We start from the raw sequence: 23,604 nt of genomic DNA, 5'->3' as shown, positions 1-23,604 counted from the left end.
TTCCAAAGCCTGGCTGAGACACGCGGGGAAACGCAGAGCTCTGGAGCCACCTGGATCTCAGCCCTTCGGGTGACCCAGGAGCAGCAAGCGCTCATCATCATCATCATCATCATCATCTTCATCACCCCAATGTCCTCCTGTCCCAAAGCCCCTGTAGGGGGCTCAGACCTCTCCCAAAATCACGGAGGGCTCAGCCTCCCGGCCCTTGAATTCCCAAGGTTATTCCAACAGGATCCAGCGCCGTTGGAAACCCTGAGGATGATCCAGCCCTGGGACAACACAGCCACAATTCCCATCCCAGCTCTGGGTTTGTCACCTCCAAACAAACCCAAAAAAGCCCAAAACAAACCCAAAAAAGCCCAAAACAAACCCAAAAAAAGCCCAAAACAAGCCAAAAACAAGATCTTCACAGAACCTCCCATGGTACAGCAGCTCCCACCCAGCTCCAGGTCCCCTCTGGAATGCAGAGATCTCTGTCCCTAATTAACGAGGTAATTGCTGGCACATAACGAGGCCCCATAAGGAGCAGCACCCACAGTCAGCACTTCCCAATCCAAACCCACCCATTCCAAACCCTTTTCCAGATCAAATGAACCAATTAAAGGGAAATTAATCAATAAGGAGACAAATCACGAGATCTCAGCTCACCTTCCCTACTGCAGAGCAGCCTCGGATCCGCGTGGATTCCCTGATTTTTCTGGATTCCTCGATTGCTCCTGCCAAGGAAAACGGGAATTCAGATCCATCACCCCGAGCAGATGGAGCTGTGTTATTAATGGAAGTATAATTCGGGATATTTACTCCATCATAGCATTAATCAGAGTTGGTGAGGGACATCCCTGGTTTGATCAATATCCAATCGTTCACTGGAAAATCAGGGCTGGCATTCATTTATCAATAATCAGAATAAACTACAGGGAAGCCGTGGAATTCATTCTCCTTTGTTTTTATAAATCGCAGCCACGGCCTGGGTGAGGGCTCAGGGAAATATTTGGGTGTAAATTGCATTTTTTAGGGGGGGAAGCAGGGAGGGAGAGGGATTTGTATCACTTGGCTGGGGAAAAATGAAGAAGAGAAGGAGTTTGAGGGGAAATTAAATTTCATTTTTGAGGGGAATGAGTTGGAAAGGTGCTCGCCTCATTTTTTGGTGGGGATGGTAACAATAGGAAGTGTTTTCCCATTTTCAGGGGGAATGAGGAGAGGGAAAAGTGTTTGCACCATTTGTGGGGGGAATATGAAAAATAGGAGGAATTTCCCCCATTTTAGAGGAGAATATGAAGAGGAGCTGTTTGCCCCATTTTTGAGAGGGAACGATGGGAGGGAGAAGTACTTCCCCTATTTTTGGGGGAGGAATATGAAGAAAAAGTGGAGTTTGCCCCATTTCACGTGAAGAAGAAGAGTTTGCATCATTTATTTTTTTTTTTTTTGGGGGGGGGGATGGGGGAAATGTGAAAAAAGCAGCAGCATTTGCATCATCCCAGGGACGGTTACAGAGCATTTCAGCACAGAAAGCAGCAGCCTGGCAGGTTGAATTTCCAAGAAAATCCTCGGTCCCAGGCTGCAGGAACGAGCTGGCCTTGGGAGAGCTCCCAAAGCCCCCCCGAAAATCCCTCGTGCCTCACGTCCCCTTTCCCAGTAAAGCATTGCTCAACGCAGCTGAAGTCAGAGGGATGAATTCCAAGAATCCATCGGAGCTGAAATCCAGCCCTGCTTGTTTTCCCCTCTCGCTGGCTGAACACAAGCAGGGTCTTTTTTTTTTTGTTGTTGTTTTGGTTTGGTTTTTCTAAAGGAGTCCAACCCACGTCAGTGGCTCTGGGCTGGGGTTCAGGCCAGGGCTCCTTTCACCTCCTCCTCCTCCTCCTGCAGATTGCAGCGGATTCAGGGATGAGGAACGGCCAAAAAAAGCAGTTTAAACTTGTTTTGCTTTTTTATTTAACAGGGGTTTTTAACAAATGTCACATTCCAGGGCCAGCTCTCCGTGGAAATAGGAAGGTGAGGGATGGGGGGGAAAAAAAAGTCTGAATTTGGGAAAGGACAGGAGAGCAAAAAGGAGCTGGGGATAAAGGCACAAACTCCTCAAACAGCTCCAGGTTTGGAACTGGCCTTGGAATGGGAAATCCCTGAGGTTCACGGAATCATGGAATGGTTTGGGCTGGAAGCAGCTCAAAGCTCACCCAGTTCCACCCTTGGTTGCTCCAAGCCTCTGGAATTGGGCACTTCCAGCTATTCCCACAGCACCATCCATGAATCCCTGGGTTCTGGGGAGGCTGTAGCTGGATTTGGGATGGAGGGGATGGAAAGAGCACCTGGATCATCAGGATCACTCCTCCTTCCTGCTGGAGCAGTCCTGATTCCCCTCCAGAATGCTGGAATTGACCCGAAAGGACCAAAATTCCAAGGAATTCATCCACACAGCGCAGCTGATAAACAAACAGGGGGCACGAGCAGGGTGTGGGGCTGACAAAATGCAGCAGCACCTGCGAGGTTCCAGGGGCAGGGAAGGCCACCAGGAATTTTGACTTGAGAGGGATTTTTCCAGGCCAAACCATCCCGTGGAGGCGAAGCTGCTGCTGGAATCAGCTCGACACAAACCAGCTCAAATCCAACCACCTCCAAACCCATTCCAAACCCATTCCAAAGCTCTCAGCCAGGCCTTTTTCCCAGCTAAAATGAACCCATCAACAGCAGATTAATCAATAACCAAATCCCTTCCCTGCAGAGCAAGGCAGCTGGAGCTGAGCTGAGCCTGCAGTGACAACACAGCCTTACTGCTGTCGGTTTTCCCTGGAATTTTGGGCTGCTTTGGCTTTCTCCTTTCCTTCTTTCCAAAGTGCAGGGAGGTCCTGCTCTGAGAAGGTTCAATTTTAGCTTTATCGCTGCTCTCAGAGCCCTGCAGAGCAGGGACCTGGCAGCAAAGGGAAAAAGCAGCCCCGGAGCTTTCCCGAGGGACGGGATCCCTTCTCCCGTTCTTTCCAGGGATCCCTGCTCCGGGAGGCAAAACAAGGCTGACCTCAGCTGCAATCAGCTCTGCCCCCTCCTTCCTGCCGGCCCTGTCCCGCTGCAAAGGTTTGGAATTGGATATTCCACAGCTTTAGGGACACGGGAGCTGCTGCCAGCCCAGCTGGGGACACACGGGGGGTCCCTGTGCCCCAGGAGCTGCCCCTTCCCCCGGGAAGCATCCCCGGCTCCGGGCCTCCCCACAAACGGCAATTCCTGCTGGGAATCGTCACACCGACAGCTGGGGCAAAATCCCGCCTGTATCCCAATTTTCCTTTGCTCTATCCCAGTTTTCCTGGCTCTATCCCGGTTTTCCTTTGCTTTATCCCAGTTTTCCTGGCTCTATCCCGGTTTTCCTTGGCTCTATCCTGGTTTTCCTTGGCTCTATCCTGGCTTCTCTGGCTCTATCCCGGTTTCCCTCGCTCTATCCAGGTTTTCCTGGTTGTAACCCAGTTTTCCTGCTTATATCCAGGTTTTCCTGCCTGTATCTCGGTTTTCCCTGACTCTACCTGGGTTTCCCTCGCTCTGTCCAGGTTTTCCTGGCTGTATCCCGGTTTTCCTGGCTGTATCCCAGGTTTTCCTGGCTGTATCCCGGTTTTCCTGGCTGTATCCCGGTTTTCCTGGCTGCATCCTGGTTTTCCTGGCTGTATCCCAGGTTTTCCTGGCTGTATCCCGGTTTTCCTGGCTGTATCCCGGTTTTCCTAGCTCTATCCTGGTTTTCCTGGCTCTATCCTGGTTTTCCTTGGCTCTATCCTGGTTTTCCTGTCTCTATCCCCATTTCCCTGGCTCTATCCCGGTTTTCCTGCCCTTCCTTCCTTCCCTGACCCTGCCAAGCCAGACCCATCCCTTTCAGATGGTTCTTGGGAGTGGCTGTGGGCAGCAGGAAGGGGAATTCCTTCCCCAATTCCTTGGAAGCACCAACAGTTGGGAATGTGAAGCATCCTGGAGGGCCAGAGCCAGGAAGGAAACCGGATCCTGCAGCCCAACCCACCCGAATTCCCCCCCTGGAGCCGGGAATCCCGGGGGAAGGAGCTGGAACCTTTCCCGGAGGAGCTCCCAGCTCAGCAGCAGGAATTCTGTGCCCCTGGAATTCTCCAGCCCCTTCCCAGATCCCTCAGGAACTCTCCAGCCCCTTCCCAGCTCCCTCAGGAATTCTCCAGCCCCTTCCCAGCTCCCTCAGGAATTCTCCAGCCCCTTCCCAGCTCCATCAGGAATTCTCCAGCCCCTTCCCAGCTCCATCAGGAATTCTCCAGCCCCTTCCCAGCTCTCTCAGGAATTCTCCAACCCTTTTCCAGCTCTCTCAGGAATTCTCCAGCCCCTTCCCAGCTCCCTCAGGAACTCTCCAGCCCCTTCCCAGCTCCCTCAGGGATTTTCCAGCCCTTTCCCAGCTCCCTCAGGAATTCTCAATCCCTTTCCCAGCTCCCTCAGGAATTCTCCAGCCCCTTCCCAGCTCCCTCAGGAATTCTCCAGCCCCTTCCCAGCTCCCTCAGAATCTCCAGCCCCTTCCCAGCTCCCTCAGGGATTTTCCAGCCCTTCCCCAGCCCCTCGATGTCTCTCTGGATGCTCAGCTCACCCCCAGCATTAAATCCCCCTCCATCACCACAGGTTCAATTCTTCCCCTCTGTGCTCCATAAATATCCCCAGATCCAGGTCCAGAGCTGGACTTGTCACATCCCTAAAAATATCCCCCTATAAATAGCAAATTATCCAACAATGGCACCAGGGCAACCACCCCAAAACCTCCAGGGCAGAGCTTCAGACGTGAACGTTTCCCCGGGAGCTCCTCCAAGGGATGAGCAGATCCTTCTTTCCCCGTGCCCTTTTCCAGCTGGATTTTTTGGGGTTTTTTTGGGAGCAGCTGCTGCAGCCAGCACTCATTTGCTGTTGGAAGCTCGTTGGGAGGTCTGTGCTGGCAACTGGCTCTGGAATATTTTTTTTTGAAGTCCTAAAAAGCCAAGAATTAGAGGAGAGGGAAGCAAAAAGGGTCGGCAGGATTCACACCCCCAGGGCTCTGAGCTCGGGAAATTGAGCACAGGGACAAAGTGACCACACTTGGCTTTTTAAAGTCTTTCCAAAGGCAAATCCTGCCCTTGGGAGGCTCAGGAATTTTGGGATTTCTGAGCAGAGCACCCCACTTCACACACCTGTGCACAGGTGGATCCGTGTTGGGGAGGGAAGGTGAAATTCCAAACCAGATTAATTCAGAAGTGCAGCACATTTCCCCACGTGGGATATTCCAAGGGATTTTTCCAACCCCTTCAGGCATTCCTGCCCAGGAATTGCTTTTCCTTTGAGCAAAAGAGGAAAACCAGTTTAAAATAAACCCTGCAGACAGCAGCATTCCAGCAGCAGGAGCTCATTCCTCACAGGAAACGTTTGGGGCTCCGGCTCTGCTCGGCAGAATCTCCAAAAACCCCTCCAGAGTTTCAAGGATCCTCGGGACAAGGGGCCATGGAAACAACAGGGCTCATTTCAGAGCTATTTTTAAAAGAGTTTTTTTTTGCTTCTGGGATGCCAATTTCCAGGAGTTGTTTGGAAAAATGAGATTTTTAAAAACGTCCCCACGCCAACGGAACAAACTGTGCTGGAGCAGCAGCTCCCTCTGCTCGGGGTACTCCAGGGATGCCTTTGACTTTCCAGCTTCCTTTCATCCAAAAAAATTTTTAAAAGTCACCTTTTTGTGCTTTTAGAGGGCAAAATAGCAACGAAAAAAATTAAATTTGTATTTCAATCATTCAGTTTTAGCAAATGCCTGCAGCTGTTGCAAGCAGATCAAACCAGGGACAATCCCCTTCCCTGCTCCTGAGGTTTAATGGGATTATTTCAGCCCAGGATCCAAAGGGGATCTTTTCTATCACGGACAACATCCCAAAAACGGCTGGAATTTTAAAATCCACGCCAACAGCATCCCAAAAACAGCAGGAATTTTAAAATCCACGCCAACAGCATCCCAAAAACAGCTGGAATTTTAAAATCCACGCCAACAGCATCCCAAAAACAGCAGGAATTTTAAAATCCACGCCAACAGCATCCCAAAAACAGCAGGAATTTTAAAATCCACAGCAACAACATCCCAAAAATGCCTGGAATTTTGAAATCCACACCAACAACTGTGTGGCAGGGGAAGAGGAGGTGAAAGAGGATCCAGCTGAGGGGAATTCCTGACACTGTAAATACCAGACAGGATGCTGAGGTTTGGGATTCGTGGAGTGCCCTTGGAAAAGCCAGCAGGAATTTGCAGTGTTCTGACAGCAGCTGAAGGCTGCAGAGTTATTCCATAGGTTGCTCCAACAATCTGGGAATTTCTCCAGTAAAATATTAAGTATCAAGTTGTTTAAAATCCCTAAAAACACGCCACAAAAAGAATCCTGAGAAACCAGGGAGGGGATATTCCCCTTTTTATTTCCAGCTGGGAAAAGTTCACCAAAGAAAATGGGGAAAGGAGGAAAATCTCCAGAGGGAGGATTTGGAAGCAGGGTTTGGGGTTAAATGTGGCTGTTTCACCTCAGAGCCACTTCTGAGGTTGTTTCAATGTGGTTCGTGTTACACAAGTGCCCTCAATCTTCCAGGATCAGCAACTTAATGCAGGCAATTAGTGAAAAAATTAAATGTCTTAATGACCCCTGGGAAATGGGATCCATCCGTGATTCCTGAGCCAGGGCAGCTCCATTTCTGCAGGATATAAATCCCAAAAAAAAGGGGATTTGTGCCACTTCAGGAACAGGGGGGGGAGAATTGAGAGCATGAAAAGCTGCTCCTAAAAACCAGAAAGGTGTGGGAGAGTCCTGACTGGCACCACAAAGATCAAAAAAGGGAGAAAAATCAGGAGCAGGGGCTGGAAAAGAGCTCTGGGATCAGCAGTCCTGGGGGGGCCTGACCCCACCTTGTCCCAGCCCGGGGCTCCGAGTGCCACCTCCAGGGATCCCAAACCTCCCTGGGCAGCTCTTCCCAAGGTTTAACAACCCTTTCCAGAGGAAATTCCTGCTCATGTCCCACCTGGGGCTGTTCCCTCCTGTCCTGGTGTCCTCTGGGAGCAGAGCCCCTCCTGTCCCCTCCTGCTGGGGACGTGTGGGCATTGGGAATGTCGCCCTGATCCCGCTTTTCTCCAGGCTGGGCCCTTTCCCAGCTCCCTCAGGAATTCTCCAGCCCCTTCCCAACTCCCTCAGGAATTCTCCAGCCCCTTCCCAGCTCCCTCAGGAACTCTCCAGCCCCTTCCCAGCTCCCTCAGGAATTCTCCAGCCCTTTTCCAGCTCTCTCAGGAATTCTCCAGCCCCTTCCCAGCTCCCTCAGGAATTCTCCAGCCCCTTCCCAACTCCCTCAGGAACTCTCCATTCCCTTCCCAGCTCTCTCAGAAATTCTCCAGCCTCTTCCCAGCTCCCTCAGGGATTTTCCAGCCCTTTCCCAGCCCCTCGATGTCTCTCTGGATGCTCAGCTCACCCCCAGCATTAAATCCCCCTCCATCACCACAGGTTCAATTCCACCCCTTTGTGCTCCATAAATATCCCCAGATCCAGGTCCAGAGCTGGACTTGTCACATCCCTAAAAATATCCCCCTATAAATAGCAAATTATCCAACAATGGCACCAGGGCAACCACCCCAAAACCTCCAGGGCAGAGCTTCAAATCCTCTGTCAGGTCCCTCCTGAGAAATGAAATCCACACTTCCACACTTCCACACAAAGTCCTGAACAAAGGTTTGCTCTGAGCTGGAGCACAAACATTTCCCACAAGAAATTACAACAAGAACGACCTCCCCGAGTTCTCCTCTTTTTGTTTTTCCCTGTTTTCCTCCTGGTTTGGATGAAACCTGTGACTCACAGCGAGGTTCCCCTCCTGGAGGACACCCCAAGTGCACAAACCGGGGCAAAGGGACATTTTTGGGTTTTTTTTAGGAAAGTGAGGCAGGAGGAAGCGCTGCCGGGGATGGAGGGAAAGGACCGGCGGTCACATGAGGATGTCCAGCCCCCAAAGCAGCTGCTAATGAGTGTCTCAGTTAATTACTCGACTCCCTGGGATGAGGAGCTCGGGGCTGGCAGCTCAACCACGGCTCCACTGCCAGGGACACAGTGCCCTCTCTTGGAGACTCCAAATCCAGCCTAAAGCCGGGACTGAGGACAAAAACCCTGGAATCGCCTAAAAAAAAAAGATTTCTGCCCAAGAAACAACTCTGGCCTGGCTGGGTATTCCTTGGAGGAACAGGGGAACACCTCTGGAGCTGCTCCCGAGGCAGGTCAGTGACTGTGACCTTGATTAACCTTTGCATCTTCCTATCAAAACTCGGATCTTTTCTTAAAATTAAGGAAGATGGAGAATATTGGAGCACCTAAAGAGTGGTGATATTGTGGTGTCACAGAGGGGTTTGGGATGGAAGGGACCTGAAGGATCAGCTAATTCCAGGAAAAAGAATGGATTTGTTTTAGGAAGAACAATTCCAGTCAGAGGCAGCAGCTCCACATCAGATTTCTGTGTGTGCCCAGGGCCACCTGAGGCACCTGGTCACCACCTCTCAGTGCAGGGGCAGTGCCCACTGCCCACCTGGCACAGGTGACCATGGACAGCGGGGCTGCCCCGTCCCAAAGCTGGACAGGGCTTGGAGCAGCCTGGGATGGAAGGGAAGGGACTGGAGGGGCTTTGGGATCCTTCCCACCCCAATTCCAGGTGGGAAATGCCCTGATTTGGGGCTCAGGAGGTGTTTGGGTGTCCGTGGGTGCTGCTGGCACCTACCTGGGCAGGTGTTCCCACCTCACTCGCTGCAGGGAGGAAAGGACAAATCTCCTAAAATAAAATAAAAAATAAATAAATTGAGAGAATTTTCAGCAATTGAAAGGATCCTGCAGGGAATTCCAGCTCCTCTCAACACCAGGTTTGATCCCACCAATTAAAGCACCTCACACCTTTTCCCCATCTCCATCATCCCAGTTTTTCCCTGTGTTTTCCCTGTTTTCTCCCTGCTGGAATCCAGCCCATTCCTGAACTATTTAAAGCACCTCACACCTTTTCTCCCATTTTCAGCAGCCTCTTTTTCCCCTGTGTTTTCCCTGTTTTCTCCCTGCTGGAATCCAGCCCACTCCAAATCAATTCAAATCCACTCAGCCACATGAGGAGTGTGTCCTTTGGGGTGGTTTATTTACATTTCAGTATGTTCAGGACCTGCCTTTGAGATTTTTTTGGCGGATGAAATCCTAAAAGTCCTCGCAGGAGAGGTTTAGTGAGGATGATGCAGGTGGTACTTGAGGCTTTCTCCATGCTGATCCATGGAATGTGGGATAAAAAAACCCCAATTTCTATCGGCTTAGACCTGGCTTTGAACACATCGATTCCAAAAGAGATTTTTTTGGTGGGAAGGGAAAAGCCTGGCAGCTCCCAGGCTGTCACCTGTGCAGTTCCACATCCGAGTCTGAAGATGGCTCCATTGGAATGAGGATCCATCCATTCATCATCCATCCATTCATCCCTCCATTGCTCCATCCATACCTCCAGCAATTCATCCATCCATCATCCATCCATCCATCCATCCATCCATCCATCCATCCCTCCCTCCATCTTCCTGTTGGGGACTTGTGGACATTGGGAATGTCCCCCTGGTCCTGCTTTTCATCCATCCATCTCCATCAATCATCCATCCATCCATCCCAAAACTCCACCAGGAGTGGAGAACCAATTCCAGGGATTTGTCCCAGGAGGAGGAAGCAGCCCCATCCGTGACATTCCTGAGGCTGGCAGAGAGGAGTTGCAACAAAAGAAACTGGGGAAAAATAACCTGAGCGACTCATGGAAGTGAAAGACAAGGAGAGTGACAAAGATTTAAGGGAAGAAAGGGAAGAGGAAGGCAGAGCTGCAGCATTTCATCTTCTGTTCCTCCCCACAACGAGCCAATTAAAAAGCCCACACACTAAATTAATTCCAGTTCCAGGGGAGCTGGAAATACAGAGCCACTATTTAGGTTAGGGAAAATTGCTGCATTCTGTTCCTTTGTCAGGTGGCAGAGAATGACATCTGCAAAAGGGAAAAAAAGAAAAGAGCAGAGTTGGGGCCCCAGCCCAGCAGAAGCAAAGGAAGCAGAGGGAATTCAGGGGAGGGTTTGAGGAGCCTCATCCCCACGGACACGGGGCCAGATCTGTGCAAAGATCCTGATGTTCTCCCCACAGCCTGGCTGCCCCACCACTCTCCCACCTCATCAGTTCCTTGGTTTGTTCTGAACAAGTGGCCAGGATGTGGTTACGGAGCTGTGCTTCCCTAAAAACCTTCCCAATGTTTCATTTATTGCTGGGAAAACACCTCTGATAAAACCCAGCCCCACCTTGGAGCTGTGCTTCCCTAAAAACCTTCCCAATGTTGATTTATCCCTCAGAAAACACATCTGATAAAGCCCAGCCCCATAATGGAGCTGTGCTTCCCTAAAAACCTTCCCAAAAACCCCTCTGATAAAACCCAGCCCCTCCATGGAGCAGTGCTTCCCTAAAAACCTTCCCAATGTTGATTTATCCTTTGGAAAACACCTCTGATAAAACCTAGCCCCTCCACGGAGCTGTGCTTCCCTAAAAACCTTCCCAATATTTCATTTATCCTTTGGAAAACACCTCTGATAAAACCCAGCCCCTCCATGGAGCTGTGCTTCCCTAAAAACCTTCCCAATGTTGATTTATCCTTTGGAAAACACCTCTGATAAAACCTAGCCCCACCGACGTCAGTTGAGATTTGTCATCGGCTCCAGGGTAAATATCCCAGCCAGGTTTGTGTTCCCACTCTGTCCCAGCTGGAACTCTGGGATTTAACTCCTCAGCACTTCCAGCAGAAAATCCCTCTGCTCCGGGCAGAGAAACCCCCGATTCACACTGGAATTTTAAGGGAATAAACCTACAAATTATTATCCCAGCTTGTTTCCAAGGGTGACAAAAACCAAGCAGGGGAGCAGGAGGCCTCGGGGCAGTGCCAGGCTCGGCTGCCCTGAGGGAACTGCTCCCTGTGTAATCATTAACAGCAGAACCTGCCGGATAAAAAGCAGGGAGCAGCACCTGGAGCAGGGAAGCACTGGGAGCCTGGGATGCACCAGGAAGCTCGGGATGTTTGCCTGTTCCTGTTGTGGCCCTGCCCTGGGGACAGCAGAGATGGCAACTGGAGAAACTCATCCCTTTGGGAACTGGGAAAACTCATCCCTTTGGGAATTGGGAAAACTCATCCCTTTGGGAATTGGGAAAACTCATCCCTTTGGGAACTGGGAAAACTCATCCCTTTGGGAACTGGAGAAACTCATCCCTTTGGGAACTGGGAAAACTCATCCCTTTGGGAATTGGGAAAACTCATCCCTTTGGGAATTGGGAAAACTCATCCCTCTGTTTGGCAACTGGGAAAACTCATCCCTTTGGGAACTGGGAGAAACTCATCCCTTTGGGAACTGGGAGAAACTCATCCCTTTGGGAACTGGAGAAACTCATCCCTTTGGGAACTGGGAAAACTCATCCCTTTGGGAACTGGGAAAACTCATCCCTTTGGGAACTGGAGAAACTCATCCCTTTGGGAACTGGAGAAACTCATCCCTTTGGGAATTGGGAAAACTCATCCCTTTGGGAATTGGGAAAAACTCATCCCTTTGGGAGCTGGGAGAAACTCATCCCTTTGGGAATTGGGAAAAACTCATCCCTTTGGGAACTGGGAAAAACCATCCCTCCTTTTGGGAACTGGGAAAACTCATCCCTTTGGGAACTGGGAGAAACTCATCCCTTTGGGAACTGGAGAAACTCATCCCTTTGGGAACTGGGAAAACTCATCCCTTTGGGAATTGGGAAAACTCATCCCTTTGGGAACTGGGAAAACTCATCCCTTTGGGAACTGGGAAAACTCATCCCTTTGGGAACTGGGAAAACTCATCCCTTTGGGAATTGGGAAAACTCATCCCTTTGGGAACTGGGAGAAACTCATCCCTTTGGGAACTGGGAAAACTCCTCCCAGGCCCTGGCCCCAGCTGGCAGCAGGGGCTCGGTGCCAGCTCTGCAGAGCCCCTCGGTGCCACCAGACCCGCTGGGGACAAGGACAAAGCCGCCAGGACGTGGCACAGGGAGGGGCAGAGCTGTCCCCACACACACACACACGGAGAAATCATCCAGGAAAAGGAGTTGGGAATACAGGAAAGCCAGTGGGAGTTCCGTGGAGTTTAAGGGAGCCTTTTCCTGCCTGGTGTGAGCTCCCAAACCTCGGGATTTACACCAGAACCCCTCAGGGCTGCACTGGCAGGGTCACGGCCCAGGGACTTGGAGAAAAATCCTGTTTGGGATCGTGGAACCTCAGGAAGGTTTGGGTGGATCTCAAAGCCCATCCCATTCCAAGGGTAGGGAATCTGTTCACTATCCCAGTTTGCTCCAGCCAGGCTTTGGACACCCCCAGGGATCCAGGGGCAGCCACAGCTGCTCTGGGAATTCCATGCCCTTCCCTCAGCATCCTCACAGGGAGGAATTCCTAAAATCCCACCTAGCCCTGCCCTCCTGGAGCTGGCAAAGCTGGAAAATCCATGTCCCTGAGGATGGAGCAGCTCAGGAGCTTGGAGGGAAGCTCCTTCCAACGCTGGAATACCGAGTGTGGTTGCCATCCCACAGAGCAGGAAATATCCCAGGATCCTGGCAGGAATGGGATTCCAGCTCTGCCTGTGTCATCCTCACTCCCAGCTCCACCAAGAAACCCCCAAAGAGCGCAGCAGCCACCACCAAAAATCCTCTGAATCCCACAAAATCCTGCTCCTAACAGATCCCTGCCGGAGCCACGTCAGCCAGGAAGGCAAACCAGGAGTATTTATAGGCCTGGATTAGAGCAGGATCTGCTGGGAATGCAGGGAATGGAGCAAATTCCCATTCCCAGAGAGGTGACAGAGGTGGCAGATTTATGGGTTCTCACTTCCCAATCCATCTTTTTTTTTTTTCTTCCAGCACATTCACACAGAGTTTCTGCAGCTTTATCCAGCTCTGCTCCTGGAATTCTTTCCCATTCCCACTCCCTTTGGGCTGATGGGAAGGCACTCAGGCATTAAGGACAGTATTCATTAAATCCTGGAATTGCTCCTCCACTTCCTACTGCAACCACAAGAACCTTTTAAACCAGGATAACAGCGTTATCCTGGAAGGAATGGATGAGGTGCACTGCCAGCCCTCAGCATCCCCAGTTTTATTTCGACAAAAACTGGCAGAAATGTTTTTTTTTCCTTGGATAATCCCACTGAAATTTGCGATCTGGGAAAACGCAGAAATAACAAATTTTAAGAACTGGAATTTACAACCAACCAGAGCACAGAGGAAAAAATATTCCAGCTTGGATAAAACCTAGGAGAACATTCAGGAAAATACGGATGTGGACAAAAAGCTTTTCCAGTCTGTTCTAGGATTAAATGGAAGGTGGCCAGGCCCAGCCCTCTTCCCACCCAGCCATTCTGTTTTATTTTAATCACCAGCCCCAAAGCTGATCCATGGGCACCAGCACTTGGATCAGCTCGGCACAATCAGTCCCAGCAGGAATCCAAACCCATAATTACAGCAGCCTGCACATGGAAAACACCAAAGAGGGAGGGTTTATTTATGCCAAAGGGGACAGGAGTTTTGAGGATGAGACGAATAAATCTGTTAAAAAAACGGATTGGGGGAGTTTGGGCAAGAAAAGCAGCTGCACCAGAGGCTCTGTGGCTCCTGGAATTGCAGGAAAAATGGAGAATTTGTACCTGGAGTGCCTCGGGAGTGCTGGAATTCGGGGAAGCAGCGCAGCCCCCCTGCCTTGGCTGTGAATCCATTTCCTACCCAGCTTTGTTCAGCCTCCCATAAAAACTTCCTGCCCCTCCAACGACCTTCCCCAAGTGCTTTTCCCGACCCTGGAGCCTTTCCCACCTTCCCCAGGCTGGCAAAACCTCTCTCTGAGAATCCCTTTGGAATCCCAGCGAGCTTTTTGCCCAGGTTTACCTCCAAACCACCACATTTTAGCCAAACCACCCCTCCCAAAGGCAGCTCTGGGACTCTCCCAAGTTTTCCGAACCGCTGGGAAACGTGGATCTGATTTTTTTTTTTTTTTTTAATTTTTTTTTCCTCACCAGGGATGCACACAATGCATCTCCTCTGGTGGTTGACAACCCCTCTTCTATTTCGGGAATGCTCATCCGCAGGTGGAATTGGATTTCTGTTCCCATGACTGACAACACAACTCCATCCCGGCCTATGGCAGCTGCTGCTATTTTCAGCACTCTGCCTCTCTCCAGTATTATTCCAAAGGTGAGAACTATTTCCAGAGAACACCAGAACAGCATTTTTCACACCTTAACAGGAGAAAAAAAAAAAAAATTGAAAAAAAAAAAATCACGGAATTTGGAAAGTTTTGCCACAGGGCGAAGAACTCTCTGCAGCACAGAGCATTAATGAGCTCACGGAGTGGCTGGGAGTGTTAAAATGGAATTAAAGTCCCTGTTGGAATGGGGAAAATAGTTTTAAACTGGGCTGCCACTAAGATATTCCTCACTGATTGCCTCTATCCTGGCAATGCAGGAATGGGAATTGTCCCCTAGGATCGGCCATAAATCAAAAAGCACAGCAAAATGGGATAGAACTCTGCGATGGTTTCGTAGGTATCCCTAAAAATGGTGCACGTGGAGGGGAATTTGGGTTTACACCACAAACGGTGCTCACAAACAGGAGCTGCTCAATCCAGAGTGAGAGTTAACGCTCCTCTGGAGCCCTGGAAAGGCTCAGATCCCCGGGAAGAAAAGCCAAAAGTGGGATAATGAGGCAGGGAATGTTAACCAGCTAATTAGCAATCAGAGAGAGGAGAGCTGGGCTCAGGGACTGACCCACTCCAGGTGGCTCATCCCGACATTCCCAACGCGTGGGAACGGCGGCAGCTCCGCTCCCATCCCTCTGCCATTCCCAAAAATCCCTTGGGCAGATTCCCAACAGCATTCCCGAGCCAGCCCTTCCCTGTCCTGCACCCTCTGTGCCCCACAGGGCTCGGGGACAGAGCTGCTCCCTCCAGGCACGGGCCCCTCGCCCAGAGCAGGAGTTGCCCCGTGACAAATCCCTGGCAGGCACCCAGAGCCAGAAACCTGGAATTCTGAATTTCACCTCTGTGAAAAGTGCTGTGGGTATTCCCAGCCCTGGCCCTGCAAAGGGAATTCTGAATTTCACCTCTGTGAAAAGTGCTGTGGGTATTCCCAGCCCTGGCCCTGCAAAGGCAATTCTGAATTTCAACCCCTGTGGGTATTCCCAGCCACAGCCCTGCAAAGGGAATTCTGAATTTCACCCCTGTGGAAAGTGCTGTGGGTAATTCCTCAGCCCTACAAAGTGAATTCTGAATTTTACCCCCGTGGGTATTCTCAGCCCTAGCCCTGCAAAGGGAATTCTGAATTTCACCTCTGTGGGTAATCCCAGCTCCAGCCCTACAAAGTGAATTCTGAATTTCACCCCTGTGAAAAGTGCTGTGAGTAATTCCTCAGCCCTGCAAAGGGAATTCTGAATTTCACCCCTGTGGAAAGTGCTGTGGGTAATTCCTCACCCCTACAAAGTGAATTCTGAATTTTACCCCCGTGGGTATTCTCAGCCCTGGCCCTGCAAAAGGAATTCTGTATTTCACTTCTGTGAAAACTGCTGTGGGTAATTCCTCACCCCTACAAAGCAAATTCTGAATTTCACCCCTGTGGAATTCATCACCTCCAGGGACCCCAAACCTCCCTGGGCAGCTCTTCCCAAGGTTTAACAACCAGTTCCAGAGGAAATTCCTGCTCATGTCCCACCTGGGGCTGTTCCCTCCTGTCCTGGTGTCCCCTGGGAGCAGAGCCCCTCCTGTCCCCTCCTGCTGGGGACGTGTGGGCATTGGGAATGTCGCCCTGATCCCGCTTTTCTCCAGGCTGGGCCCCTTCCCAGCTCCCTCAGGAACTCTCCAGCCCCTTCCCAACTCCCTCAGGAACTCTCCAGCCCCTTCCCAGCTCCCTCAGGAATTCTCCAGCCCCTTCCCAGCTCCCTCAGGAATTCTCAATTCCCTTCCCAGCTCCCTCAGGAACTCTCCATTCCCTTCCCAGCTCCCTCAGAATCTCCAGCCCCTTCCCAACTCCCTCAGGAACTCTCCAGCCCCTTCCCAGCTCCTCAGGAACTCTCCAGCCCCTTCCCAGATCCCTCAGGAACTCTCCAGCCCCTTCCCAACTCCCTCAGGAACTCTCCAGCCCCTTCCCAGATCCCTCAGGAACTCTCCAGCCCCTTCCCAACTCCCTCAGGAACTCTCCAGCCCCTTCCCAGCTCCCTTTCCCATTTTTAGAGCAATACCAGGAAAGAGGGATTCACTAGAGGAGCAGGGATGGCTCAGCTGGGGGATGCTGGAGCACCAGGAGCCAGCTCAGCTCAGTGAAACAGGATAAACTTGGGAGAGATAAAGACATATCTGTGATCACGCTGCTGGCTGTGCCAGAATGTCTGCTGGGAATGTCTGGATCGTGGATTTGTTTCCCAAAAAAAGCCCAGCGTGCTGCACAGCTCCCAGCTGATGGACAGACACCCCTGGTCTGGAAAATCATGGAATGGTTTGGGTTGGAAATGTCCATCCAGTGCCACCCCCTGCCATGGCAGGGACACCTTCTCCTGTTCCCAACCTGGCCTGGGACAATTCCAGGGAACACCTGGCATTTGTAGGGAAAGCAGCACCGGGATTTAAATTGCAAGGAAAAGAACTGAGAGAGGCCAGATCACCCTAAAAAAGCCAATGGATCAGGATTCCATGCTCCAAATTACAGGAATGCCAAGGTTTGATTGGGATTAATGCAATTAAACCTGACACCAGCAGAATCCCATGGATCACAGGAAAAATGGTTCCAAACCCAAAATCTTCCCCCAGGAGCGTTGGAAATGTTGCCGGATCCTGTGGATCCCTGGAAATGCAGCCCCTGGAGCTCCCTGCTGGCTCTCCTGGATCCTGAGCCACCAGAACTGCCGAGACCCCACGCAGGGACAGAATTCCCAAGCTGAAACACAAGCAGCAGTTCTCAGCCTCACCAAAAGCTCTTCCTTCAACAAAAAAAGGAAACAAAGAGCCCCTCAGGCCTTGCTCTTCTCCCTGATAGAAGAGCTTGATGAGATTCCCAACATTTGTTTGGGAATTGCACCACAACTGCTCGGAGGAGCAGCCGGGCCACGTCAGGATTTATGGAGCATAAACACCGAGGCCTTGCCAGCAAGAAAAAAAGAGAAGTAACTCAGAGTAGAGGAAATGGAAAAAAAAAATAACACTAAAAACCTCCCAAAAGCAGCTCCTGCAGCACATCCAGAGAAATCCTCCCGCAGCTCCCGAGCTCGGGAGGGGCTCTGGAGGGGTTAAGCCACACCAGAAACGTTTAAATTTTGTGCATTTTTCTAACAGCAGATGAGGCAGAAATGGACAAAATGCCTCCAGGGCTGAAAAAAAAAAACCCTTTCCAAACTACTCTATAGATTTAAAAATAGATTTCTTTGTTATTTCCAGAGGGGACAAGTTGGGAGTAAAACAAAGAAGCTTTCAGGGGGGGTGTCAGCAGAGTGTCCATCCCTGGCTGTCACCTCCCTGCTGTCACCTGAGAGGGACCTGGACGTGCCAAGAGGGGGAATCTCCTTCCCTCTGGAATCAGGGCCCATTTTCCTGCTCCCCCATTCCCATTGGAGCGAGATTATTTCCCAAACAACTCTGTTTTCTCAAATATGAAAACAAAGCAGGAGCTGCTGAAGTTTCTTGGCTTTTGCAGCTTCTGAAAAGACACTAAAAATCCATCTTTAAGTGGAAATTCGGGAATGCTTTCAGCTGTACAGACCCAACCCAGGCTGAAGTACTTTAAAACTCCTTCTTGTCTGTCAGGAGGGGGAAAAACACAGGATAAATGATGAAAAAGCACAGCCCTTAACTAAATTTCCTGTTTTGTGTCTCAGCATTAACAGCGTGCCCGAATTTCCTCCTTTAATTTTTTTTTTTTTTTGTCCTTAACGTCACAGCCAATCCCTACCCACCCATCCCACAAAAAAAACCCTGAACTGCTGGAGGTTCCAACCCTGCTGGAATGGGAAGGATCAGCTGAATCCAGAGCTCATTCCCAGGGAAAATCCAGCTCCTTCCACCCCTCCAAACAAAGCTCAAACCTCCCTCAGAGCCCCCCACCAGCGAGGATTCACCACATTAAACACATTTATCCCCGTGGCTGCTTTTGGTTGGGTTGGTTTGAATTCCTTGATGGCTGCCCAGGTATTTTGGAGGAGGAAAAAGGTATTTTGGGCCAGGATTGTGCAAGAGACGACATTTCAGAAGCGGTTTTTTTTGGGGGGAAGATTTAAACTCCAGAGCGTTTGCAAGCGAGTTTCACTTTCACAAACTCCAAATGCCACCGAGGTTTGGGGCACAATGGCTCGTTTGTCCCCAGCTTCTCATCCAGGCCCTTTTTGGCACAAGCAAGCAGCAGCAGATGATAACAGGGGGGACCAAAAGCAAAGCCCAGGCTCTGCCAGTTCTCTGAATCCCAGCAATTTACTGTCAAGTACAAATTAAGTGGGTAAATCTCGGACTAATTAATATTTAAGACAAAGCTCTCTCTCCCAGCTTTGCTTGCTTTCTTTTTTTTTTTTTCTTTTTTTGTCTGAATGTGACAATGGGCAGGCAGGGAACTGGATTTATGGTTTTGGTTCTGTTCCCTTTTCAGTTTGTGGAAAAGCCAGAGGAGAGGAAGATAAAGATTTTTTAAAAAAATCACCTGGCAACAGGTGAGGAGCACAGAGACACCTGAGCAGAGAGCTTGGAGATGCTGCAGCTGGAAAATCCAGACTCCAGCTCTACAGAGAAGATTTCTGTGGCTGAACTACTTCAGGAATCCCAGGATATTGGAATTAGAGGTTCCCACCACTCCAGGAATTCCAGGATATTGGAATTAGATGTTTTCACTGCTTCAGGAATTCCAGGATATTGGAATTAGATGTTTTCACTGCTTCAGGAATTCCAGGATATTGGAATTAGAGGTTTCCACCGCTCCAGAAATCCCAGGATATTGGAATTAGAGGTTCCCACCACTCCAGGAATTCCAGGATATTGGAATTAGAGGTTCCCACCACTCCAGGAATTCCAGGATATTGGAATTAGAGGTTCCCACCGCTCCAGGAATTCCAGGATATTGGAATTAGAGGTTTCCACTGCTCCAGGAATTCCAGAATATTTTAGCAATCAGAGCTTTCCACCTCAAAGCTCAGCTGTGAGATCCTGACATCAAGGCAGGCAGGGATTCTGGGGCTTGGAGCAAGCTGGGGCAGTGGAAGATGTCCCTGCCAAGGTCACTCCAACCCAAACCGTTCCAGGATTTCTGGTGACCTCAGCTCCTCTGATTTCTCATAAAAATGAGGAAGGATCTACACCCTCAAGCAGGTCCCTCAATTATCTCGCATCAGCACAAACACCATATTCTATAAATCCCTTTTTCTCCTCCCTCTCTTTCTCCAGGCACAAGAATCCCCAAACAATCACAAAACTCCCTCCTGCTTTTCCAGGTTTTTGGGTCACCCACCCCCTTTTTCCCACCCCTCTGCCAACTCTGCTGCTCCCCACAGCCTCTGGAAACTCTTCCAGAGCTGCACTGGGGGTTACAAATCCAACCAAACCACCCCGTATTTCCATCCCAAGCACATTTTTAGGGCTGAAAAGGCAAGAAAAATTAGGATTTTAAGTGCCAGCTCCAGCTGTGTACTCGCCACCTCTTCCTGAGGGTGCCCAAACAGCTTCCCCCACCCGCTGGCCACTGCACAAGTGGCCACTTGGAGCCCTCCACGAAGCAGAGCATTCCCAGGGAGATTATTCCAGAGCTGGAGCTCGTCCAGCCCCGGCTCTAACGGGGCAGGGCCAGCCACGATCCCCTAAGAGCGAGGAAATTGCCATAAAATCAGGAAACTGCCACAAAAATCAGGAAACTGCCACAGAAAATCAGCTTTTTCCAAGGGGCAGAGTGTCCAGTTCCTCTGGAGCCAAGGGTAGGGATGAGACGAGGGGTTCCTCGTTAAGCTAACGAGCTCCAGGGACTGATGACAGCCCAGGCAGGGACAAAGCTCCGTGTTCGCTGTCACACGCTGCCCTCCCAGCTCCTCAGGGCAGCTCTGGATGCATTAATTCCCTCCGGGGTGTTCAAAACACACCCAGGGATGAGATGGGAAGAGCAGGAAAAAGGGAATGGGCACCAAAACTGTGTCAAGCATGGCAGCGCCCCCAGCAGCCACACAAAAGAGCCATTTCCATTCGTGTCACAGCCACAGCTGGCAGGAGAAAACCTCTGGGACAATCGGCTCCATTTAACCCCATTGATCCAGCTTTTCCTCCCGTTTTTCCCCCCGCAAAAGAACGGGATGAATGGTGGCTACAGAGTCACAAATTCCCCTGGATTTGTTCGAGGGTCGTGGAGCTGAGCTGGGAGCTGAAACCTCAGGAGGATCTGCTCACCTGCCTGTGGAAATGCCTGTGGCAGGGAGACAAAGACCTGTGGAACCTCCCAGGGATGGAGGCCTGAGCTCAGCCTGGGAAGCCAAAGAAAACCAAGAAATCACCTCGAGTTTGCCCAGATTAATCTGTCACACTCCAGATTTCCTCCTGGTAGGAATCACCCCCACTGGACATGTCCAGGGCAGCGCCACAAGAAGCTCACAAAGCTGGATGGTGCCAGTTTTCCCCAAAAAAAACCCCTATTTAGCCACAATAACTTCCTCCAAGCAGCAGCAGAGGTGTCTCAGAGCAGACACAGCTCCAGCCCAGCCCGTCTGGCTTTGGTTTAAGGCCACACCTGATGGCCACAGCCCAGGATGGAGGCAAAGCCCAGATTTGCACCCACAGCTCCAATCCCTGCTTCCCTGCACTTCCCCAACTCCTAAAGGACGCCCAGCTTCCCATTGCACACCTCCAACTGGAAGTGAGGAGCAGGAGACAGATTTCTCTCTCTCTCCCTTTGTCTGCAGCACCCACTTACCTCCTCTACACCTCAATAACACAAAACCCAGATGCTGCAGCCACCCCTCCTTTGCGCAACCCACACAATTCCCCGGAGCCTCCCGAATCCTGCCCGCCCGAGGCGGGATGCCACCGCTGTCCTGTGCCAGCCACGCCAACCCACCCTCGGCTCGCCGGCGGGAAACAAAACAAGTAAATTCTGCGATGTTGGTGGGAGCTCCCAGCCTCCCTTTGCACCCCAAACCGGGGCTGCTCCACCATCAAGTCACCCAACTTCCCAAGCAGCTGGCACCGAGCCGCATCGATTCCGACTGTCCCTTGTCGCCTCATCCACCCAAAGATGCCCCTCGCCATCCCCACCCCACCCTCCTCTGCCCCCATCCCCTCAATTTTTCATCCAAAAACGCCGAGACCCCCCCAGAAATCCACCACGACCCCTCTCTGTGCCCCCCCAAACACCCCCAACGCCATCTCCTGGCCCTGAGCCTTGTGCCCGAATCCCACCCAGCGCTGTGCCCCCCGAGCTGCTGATGCCGACCCCAGGGACCCCCACACCCCCGGGACCCCCACACCCCCAGCCTCCCCCAGACCTGCCCGGGGGTTCTCTCACCCCACCCCGCTCCCCCCGGGACCCCCAGACCCCCACCCAAACCGACCCGGGGGCTCCTGCCCAATTCCTCCCGGTACTCCCGGGACCCCCAGACCCCCACCCAGACCGGCCCGGGGGCTCCTGCCCAATTCCTCCCGGTACTCCCGGGACCCCCAGACCCCCACCCAGACCGGCCCGGGGGCTCCTGCCCCGCTCCCCCCGTTCCCCCGGGACCCCCACCCAGACCGGCCCGGGGGCTCCTGCCCCGCTCCCCCGGGACCCCCACCCAGACCGGCCCGGGGGCTCCTGCCCCGTTCCCCCGGGACCCCCAGACCCCCACCCAGACCGGCCCAGGGGCTCCTGCCCCGCTCCCCCCGTTCCCCCGGGACCCCCACCCAAACCGGCCCGGGGGCTCGTGCCCAACTCCTCCCGAGCCCCCCGGGACCCCCGGCCCCATCCCCAGGGTCCCCCACACCCCCTGATCCCCCCCGCCCCCCCCGGGCCCGCCGCCGCTCTGCCCCCGCCCAGACCCCCCCCACCCCCGGAGCCCCTCCGGCCTCCCCGGCCCGGCCCCCCCACCCCGGGCAGGGCCGCGCCGAGGCGGGGGCTGTCGGCCAAGCCGCGGCCTGAGGCAGCCGGGCGTGTCCCCCTCGCTGTCCCCGGCCGTCCCGCCCCGTTCCCGGCGGTTCCTCACCGGTAGCGGCGGGAGCGGGCGCGGAGCGGAGCCGCCGCCTCAGACACCGCGCGGCGCAACGCACCCTGCTGGCCCCGCGGGCGGCGCCGGCCCCGCCCCGCGCGCCTGACGGACAGCGCCCGCAGCCAATGGGAGCCCGCGGAGCGCGGCGCGCGGGGGGCGGGCCGGCCGGGGGGCGGGGCCGGGAGCGGCCGCCAAGTTCGGTTGCGGCGGCGGCGGCGCGGAGGGCGGGCGGGGAGGGGGCGGGGCCGGCGGAGGAGCGGCGGGAGGAGCGGCCAATCAGCGCGCGGGGCTGGGAACGGGGCGTGGTTTCACAGAGCGGTCATTAATATTAATGAGGTGGGAGGGGGCACGTGGCGGCCGCGGCGCGAAGCGCCGGGAGGGGACACGCCGGGACCCCCGGGGATCCCCCGGTGGTGGCGCCCCCGGGTCCCCTGGTGCCCCCACGGGGATCCCCCGGTCTGTGCTCCTCCGGAGGGCCCGGTGCCGCCCGACCGGACCCGCTCTGCGGCCGCGCTGCAGGGCCTGGGGACCCCGAACCCCCCAAACCATCACAGCCCGGGGGTCGCGGCCTCGCTCTGCGCCCACCTCGGGGAGCTGCTGCCCCTGGGGAGCGAGGGGAAAATCCGTGGGGATGAATCAGTGGGAGTCACGCTGGCGGCGCGGGGGGAGCGGAAATCACGCCTTGAATCGCGGCTTTGATTTTTCCCCCCGCGGCTGCCACAGGCACCGGGCGAGCGCGGCCGGCGGGTCCCGGTGGTGCCTGGTCCCGGCGGGGCGAGGGAGGCCCGGAGGCCCCTCGGGAGTGACCGTGGGGGGACACAGCCACGTCCCCCGGGCAGCAGCCATCGCTTCCCAGCGCATCCCAGTCCGCAGGAACTGAGGTGGGGAAACGCCAAGCCCGGGGTGTCCCCACCTCGACGGGCAAAGCTGCGGCCGCGCTGGGATCGGGCTGGAAACTCAATAATCCTGTTAGTTGGAAGAAGGCTGATTTTTCCCCTAATCCACTTTGCTCCCGTATGTCCCGACCCGCCGGGTCCTAATCCGCTTTTCCTGCAGACGGGCAGCACCGGGCGCGGGGCAACCCCCGAGGGGTGCCGGGGTGGCGGTGTCCCCCCGCCCCGGGGGCGACACAAGGGACAATATTCCCCACAGCGCCGATGCCAGTGCGAGACACGATGCCGGGAGAGGGTTTGGGTCCCAAAATCCGCATTTGTGGAATTGATGGCCGCGGGATGCGACGGGAACCGGCTGCAGCGCGGCTCATCCCAGGGCTCATCCCGCTAATTAACGCTCAGGAGCAGCTTTGTTTAACGCCTGGACCCGGGGGAGGCTCCGGGCTCCCGGCGAGGATACTCCCTCCCGGTGCTGCGCTGATTTTTGG

The 23,604-nt window shown here is 53.2% G+C and overlaps 1 protein-coding gene across 3 annotated transcripts in view; it reads right to left on the bottom strand.

The window, feature by feature from the left end:
• Nucleotides 1–22,305, bottom strand: part of GNG7 (G protein subunit gamma 7) — a 44,830-nt gene extending 22,525 nt beyond the window's left edge. For 2 of the 3 annotated variants that reach the window (XR_014950270.1, XM_077788813.2), the window contains exons 1-3: nucleotides 22,221–22,305; nucleotides 8,722–8,772; nucleotides 649–716 (exon numbers count right to left, since the gene is read on the bottom strand). The gene's annotated coding sequence lies outside the window, so the exon portion shown is untranslated. Of the gene's footprint in view, nucleotides 1–648; nucleotides 717–8,721; nucleotides 8,773–20,436; nucleotides 20,512–22,220 lie in introns of those variants that run through there. The other variant, XM_085562342.1, reaches the window with a different exon arrangement.
• Nucleotides 22,306–23,604: the final 1,299 nt, after the last annotated feature.

This window comes from Lonchura striata, chromosome 28 (genome assembly GCF_050655825.1).
Source record: "Lonchura striata isolate lonStrDom1 chromosome 28, ASM5065582v1, whole genome shotgun sequence".
Taxonomy (NCBI): domain Eukaryota; kingdom Metazoa; phylum Chordata; class Aves; order Passeriformes; family Estrildidae; genus Lonchura; species Lonchura striata.
The sequence above is the reverse complement of the archived record's forward strand: the minus strand, read 5'-3'. Positions and strand labels throughout refer to the sequence as shown.